Source organism: Silene latifolia, chromosome Y (assembly GCF_048544455.1).
Source record: "Silene latifolia isolate original U9 population chromosome Y, ASM4854445v1, whole genome shotgun sequence".
Taxonomy (NCBI): Eukaryota; Viridiplantae; Streptophyta; class Magnoliopsida; order Caryophyllales; family Caryophyllaceae; genus Silene; species Silene latifolia.
The window spans coordinates 300452594-300460224 of NC_133538.1; positions in this window are offsets into that span (position 1 = coordinate 300452594).

The following is a 7631-nucleotide window of genomic DNA, read 5'->3' on the forward strand; positions in this document are numbered from 1 at the left end:
GAAAATTCTCCTTCTACCTCGGAAGGATTGAACAATCAAAGTGCTATCATCATCACCAAAATTGAAGAAGAAGTTGGTAAGTGGAAGTCCATGGATGGAAATGAACCACACTTCATGCTTAGTGTTGGCAAGAGTCATGGGTTTACCTATTTGAAGCATCGGGAAAGTTCTAACGCTAAGGAGAAGCCAAGAAAAAGAACATTCTACAAGCTTCCTTGGCCAAATTTCATATTCAAATTGAGCAACCCATACTTATGCTTATTTGGAGCTTGTTCACAAGCTTTTGATCTTTTATTAAGAGCTTTGAGCTCTATGGATAAGAGTTCCTACAAATTGAACTAGTTTGGTGGAGTCCTACCTCAAAACCACCATTTGTAAGATATTTCTGGAACCCTTTACTTTGCATAATATTGTACATTTCCATTTTGCATTTAATTTCTTGCATAAAAGAGAAGAGAGAGAGAGAGAGTCATTTTACATGTTTCATGAGCAAATTTCAGGAAAAGATAAGGAAAAAGAGAAATTAGTGAAAAGGGGTTTGTTGTTTCATGAAAGAAGAAAGAAGAAGAGAGAAAGAAGCAAAGACGCCCGGATTCTAGCAAATCCGCCCCGTCCAGGGCCACGGAAAGCAAAAATTGAAATCGAAGAAGAATCCGTGCGGATTCAAACAAATCCGCCCGTCCTGGACAATCCGTCCATCTTCTCCACGGGACGCCCGTCCCGTGTGTCATCCAGAAGCAAGATTTTGAACTGTGTCAAAATCCGTGCGGATTATCGAAAATCCGCCCGTCCAGATAAAGCCGTGCGTCCTGAAGAAAATCCGCCCGTCTTTTCCCTGCTTCCCAGCCAAAGAAATTCTTTGTCCTAGAATCCGTGCGGATTCTACCAAAGACGCCCGTCTTCTTTCCCAGAAATCCGGCCGTCTCGACTGAAATCCGCTCGGATTGTACTGTTCCCTCAGATAAAGCGGGTTCGATCCAATCTTATCCGTTCGGATTCCCTACTTCTTCTATATAATACCCCCCCTTCTCCCTCATTTCCTCACCTTACCAAACCCTAAAACACTCATCTCAACCCTCAAAATCACCCTCCAATCCTCAAAAACACCCCCATTACCAACATGAGCACCAAAGGAAAGGCCAAAAAATTGATTGAATCATTCGGGAAGAAGCGCAAGGGATCAAGCTCTTCAACACCACGAGAGGTAATGCTACCAAGGAACACCCGACCCTTAATGAGGGGAGGGATTGAACAACTCAACAACTTCCAAGAAGTGATCTTCCTATCCGACGAACACCGCGAAAAATTCGTCGAGCTCCTAGGTAAGAAGTACGAACCTACTCAATTTGTTGATACTAGGGTGTTGGAAATCCTTAAGATAAGGTACCCTACCGAGATGTTCTTTAATGGCCTTGGCATTGGGAGCTTTTTCCATGCCCATGAAGAGACTTACCTTAGTCTCACACTTGAATTCTTGAGTAGCCTTCGCATTGTGGCGGACACCCACAACAATGTAGGCATGGAGTTTAGGTTATGCAACCTAGACCATGTTCTTTCTCTTGAGGAATTTGCCTATGTTTTCGGTCTTGAAGTACCCACCGACTATACCGAAAAGCCCGATAATTTTAATGTGGACTTTCTTTGAAAAGCTATCTCCGGGAGGGACTTTACCCATATAAAGCGTTGCTATACATTTTCTATCCAACATCCGGTGATTCGATTCACCGAACGCTTTGTAGCCGGTTGCATCAATGGGAGGTACGAGCAAGATCGGTGTACTCTCATCGACTTAACTTTTCTTGAGTCTTATTTGAATGTTCGAGTGGTGAGGCGTTATAACTTCAACACGCCACTTGAGATACTTACTAGGTTCAATGATTTTGCTCAAGGGACCACCCAACTCAAAACCTTTGCGATGGGAGGTCTAATTACAATTTTGGCCAATCACCTTTGTCCCGGGTTCAATGCCCGAGGAACCTATATTCCTCTTGAAGGGAGGACTTTGATTGATGAGCACACCATCTTCCACAGTCACCGATGGTGCAACTACACTCGAGATGGGAGTGTGGAGTGGCACACCAAGGGATGTACTTCAATGGTCCTTGAGGGATGAAAGATACCGGGCATTGACCCAAGATTGAGTCCATACTCTCCTCCACCAAGCTACCTCCTTGAAATCCAAATTCTTGATAATCCCCCTCAAAGGGAAGAGCCACACCGTCAACCACCTCGTGGAGGGCCGGGTGCACCTATTCGCCCACCTTCCTACGTCCCTATCCCGCCTTACCCCACTCCATATACCCAATTCCAACGAGAAATCCCCAACACCCCGGGTATTAATGATTTGATGTCACTCATGAATAGAGTGGACCTTGGGTTGCATAAAGGAAGGGAAGACAACTACTTGGCCCTCTACCCCCAATACTATAACATGGCTCAACAAGGGTATGTTGACCCTAATGGCCCTTTGCCCTCTTAGGCACAACCGGAGCTCTTGTTCCCAAATTATGGGGACCAAGCTTGGGGTCGAGGAGACGGAGGGCAATCTAGCCAAGGTGGAGGGTACTCAGGTCAAGGAGGAGGATTTGACCAAGGAGGATATTGGGGCCAAGCACCCGGATATGATCAAGCCGGAAGTTCTCATGGTTATGGCTATGATCAAAATGAGGATGACGAGTGAAAGAGGCCTAATTCACCACTTCCATTTGTATGATACCCATCTCTCCCTCTCTCTTTTGTATATACATTGCATTTAGTGTAGCTTCTGCATGCATTTGTATTATATTTCATATTGCATTTACATTAGTTAGATCATTAGTATAGTTGCATTGTAATTTAATTCATGTAGATAGTTGCATATAGACTAGAATTCATGCATAGTCACTAATGACCAATCTTATTCTTTTCTACACTAGAAATAGTGTTTAAATCGGTTTGGGGAGGTTTGATCATAAGTGACCATAGTTTGCTAGAAATCATGCATCATATAGTATAGTTTAGATTGCATTCATTTGTTATATATGTCATATAGAATTGCATTACGTTAGAGCATGCATTCATTCATACCATATCATTGCATCTGTACTTTATTTCAAAAAAATCAAAAAATCCCAAAAACATGTATTTCCTTTTTTCCTACTCCTACATGTACATTGAGGACAATGTCCAAAATAAAGTGGGGGATGAGAATTTATATTCCAAAAATGCATAAAAATTGAAAAATTTCGAAAAATCACAAAAATATGTCTTTTAATTTCATATAAACAAAAACCATAAAAATTTGAAAAATTGAAAAATCCAAAAACATGTTCATTTCCTTTGTAGTGTAGACTTCTATATATTGTTTTGTATATATTGTGTTCGTCCATCCTTTTTCACATTGATTGACTACGCCACATCCGAGACATGAGGATATTGAAGACCGCATGGTATGATCTTTCCAATCTCCTTTTTCCTCTTTATGTTAATGACTATGTGGCTTTATTTTGATTGATGCGGTAAAAACAATGTGAACTTAGGACTTGCATTTAGTTTATATGACATATTAGTTGGTAGAAACATTTGCATTAGGATGTTTAAATGTTAGTTGCATCATGGCATGTAGTTTGCATGTTAGAAAAATTTTGCGAAACCGTCTACTTGGGAAGCTTGACAAGTGTATATAGGCCCTAGTAGATGCTTTTTATTCTTAAGACTTTGCTTGTAGAATACTTGTAAAACACCCTAGGATGTGTCATGCTAGTATCCTTTGACCCATGGTTTAAGGCCTAGTCGAGAGTACCTTGTGGTGTGATAACTCCTTGGCTACCGTTTATTCTAAGGTGACCCTTGAAACCATGCATCCATCCATCCATTCATCCATGTTCTACCATACATTTTGTCATCAAAAAGGGAATGGGCGCAAAAAGAAATTAATTTGAGTTCAATGAAATGAAAAGTGAAAGAAAGTTTGCAAAATGCATCAAAAGAAAAGAGGAGCAAAAATAGACTCCTAAAGCTTCAAAAATAAGGCACCCTCCCTACATATGGGGTGACTTTGAAAATGTTCAAAAAGAAATGCAAAGAAATGCAAAAAATTGTCAAGTGTTGAAAATGCCAAAAATCAAAAAGAAGTGGCAAAGAAAGTGTTCTCAAATGTTATATGCCACAAGAAATTGGGGGGAAAAACAAAAACAAAAGCAAACTCCCAAAAGTGAAACTCAAATTCTATCGATCCCTTTATCCACCGTATCCATTTTTGTGCATGGTAGAGAGGGGACGACCCTTCTTCTTGTCTAGGCAAGAGGGGGAATTCCGCGATCCTCCAGTGTTTCTAACACCATAGGGAGTCTACTCTTGACAAAAGCGTTTAACGATTGAGGACAAAGGTACCCTAGCTTGACACAACTTGGAGGTGATTTATTGGTATCCTTCTAGGCTTAGTAGTTTGAATAAATTGCATCTATGAAGGAGTGTGTACCCTTGAATTGCTTCCCTTGTAGATAATTTCCGCCACTTAGATGAGGAAAGTGGCTATTCTTTTGTAGATGCATCCATTACTTGATTTTGTGTGTTTAATGATTGGATGTGTCGCCATTTTGGCAAGACCCACCTTGCCTTGCAAGAAGGCATCCTACCTCATGGTTGTCTTGTTGTGAGTTGAAGGGGCGGAGTGAGACCCGCTAATTGTCTCATATCGGCTATGTTATTAGGTTAGTTTAAATAAAGGTCTAGTTTTAGTCACCTCTTTACTCGGGACGAGTAAAGGCTCGGTTTGGGGATATTTGATGTGACCATTATTTGCGCACATTTAGTCCCCTAATTGAGCCTATTTTGCATACTATTATAACATTCTATGACCATTTTATCCGTCAAAACCTTCCTATTTGCTTTTCTATCGAATTTCATATGTTTTGTAGAAAAGGAGATAATAAGGCGGAAATTCCCGTCTTTCGTGCATATTTGGAAGCTACTTGACGATACTAGATGGACTAGTATGAAGAGGAAGAAAAGACTAAAGACCAATCCCGCAAGAATAAAATAGGAATGAGCAAAAAGGGAAGAGAAGAAGGAGAATCATTGCTGAAGAACAATCCGAGCGGATTGTCTCCAATCCGCCCGTCTCCACATTACACAATCCGAGCGTCTTGCTTTGAATCCGCTCGGATTGCCCCACCAGAATCCGCCCGGATTCTAGCAAATCCGCTCGTCTTCCTCTCCCAGAATCCGCCCGTCCCGACCACAATACGCACGGATTCCCCCACAGCACAATTCCGTCTTCTCCAAGCTACAAAGAAAGAAGCCCTTCCTTCAAGAAATACCGGCTCCTCCCTGCTCTAAACTCAAAAGTGTAATTACTAGTTTAGCCCTTAGTTAACCCTAATGCACCCACCTAATTTCCACTATAAATACCCCATTTGTAATAATCAAATGAGGGAGTTTGATTTTAGAGAAGTTTTTAGAGTAGAAAATCCTTCTTTAGATTAGATTAGGAGTAGATTAGAATAGATTACTCTTTAATCTTTCCACAAATTACACATTAATCTCTCTTTAATTATTGTTCAAGTTTATTATTCAAGTTTATTATTGGGTAATTGAAGATTATTGGGTTATTATTGGGAGATTGACAACCTTCCATCAATCATCAAGTTTCTTCTATTATTCTTTGCATTATTATTTGGATCACCTCAAGTTTGGTATAATTCCTTTACTCTTTAATCTTTATTGTTTATTTCTTCATTCTATTATCATGTTTATACTTGTTGTGATGATTGACACCATTAATGACATGTTTCCCATGATGATGAGTGAGTAGTTACTTAGCTAGGATTAGTGGGTAATTAAGGGAAACCAACATGGGATTGATTCATGCTTAATCTAATATGTTCACATGATTAAATAGCTTGCTTGTTGTGATGTCAACTTTATGCACATGTTATGTTTGATGAAATGTTAAGCCTATGAATCCTTGCATTTTTACCATCTCTTATCTACTCAACTTGACTCGTAAGATATAACCCAACTCGAGTCTTGTTAGACCATGCATAGAAGTTGATTAGGAGGAAAGTAAGTCGACTTGTAGGTGTTGTACAATCTAATCGATTTGCTCTGGGACCCAAATCTTCCTAAGAACCGTAAGATATAACCCAACTCGGTTCCTCCACAACATTAATTGCTTGCAACCTTGTAAACATGTTTGTATGATCAACACCATGAATCCCCCATGACCTCATGATATCCTAGCACTTTTAATCAATTGTTTACATCTTTCCTTTTATTGCTCGTTCTACTTTATTGCTTGCATTAGTCTAGACACAACTACAAACCCAAACAAATTGTGACACTAGCATAAATTGAGATAGATAGACTTAGAACCCAAAGCACACCGTCCCATGGATCGACCTCGACTTACCGCTAACTAGTTGTTTGTTGAGTATTATAAATGTGTTTGATTGGATGAGTGACGACATCGTCCGGATCAGATTTCAAAATCGTTTTAATCTTTATTCTCGATCTAAATTTTTTGTTTGTATAAAAAAAATCCGGAATTCGATTTTAAAACCTGTTAGCCTGTAAGTTTACCTTGACTTTGTATTACATTTCGCTCCCCCCCCCCCCTTTTTGTTTTTCATTTTCCCTTTTCTATTCGTATTTTGCGGTGTGCATTCACCCATTGACGATTCTAAAGGATGATTCATGTCAGCCGACCCCAAATCATTTTGGGATTATGGCTCTGTTGTTGTTGTTGATGCCCAAGAAACGAGACATGGACCCAAAAATGTAGCAATACCGGAAGTACTTTTATGATTCACCTTACACCCCACATAGTCCGCATCGGAATAACCTATATGATCAAACGGACAATATAAGGGCTACCATAAGTAATAATTTTGTATTCTTATAAAATATCGAAGAATTCGTTTAACAGCTTTGAAATGGGATTCTTTCGGATTTGCTTGGAACCTAGCACATAAACAAACACTAAAGAGAATATCGGGACGACTAGCGGTTAAATAGTGTAGCGATCTAATCATACCTCTAAACACCTTTTCACTAAAATTCTTACCATATTCATCTTTGTCCAATTTGGATCCGGATGCTATAGGTGTATCATGAGAATTACCTTGAGTCATCCCAAATTTCTTAAGCATTATCTTAATATGCTTGTGTTAATAGATCATGATTCCATCCTTATATTGCTTGATTTGGAGCCCAAGAAAGAATCCTAGCTCACCCATCATGCTTATTTCAAATTCCGATTTCATTAGTTTTGAAAAATTGACACAAAGAAATTCATTTGTTGCACCAAATATTATGTCATCGACATACACTTGTACAACCAACAGTTCGGCAGACTGTGTCTTTAAAAACAATGTCTTATCTATGGAACCTCTTCTAAAACCGTTTCCAATGAGAAATTTAGACAACCTATCGTACCAACACCTAGGTGTTTATTTTAAACCATATAGAGCTTTATCTAATTTGAAAACATGTTTAGGAAAATCATTGTCTAAAAAACTCGGAGATTGCTCCAGAAAGAGATCCTTCTCCAAATATCCATTTAAAAACGCGGTTTTGACATCCATTTGGAAAAGCTTAATGCCTTTGTGATCCCCAAAAGCTATCATTAATCGTATGGCTTCAAGCCTAGC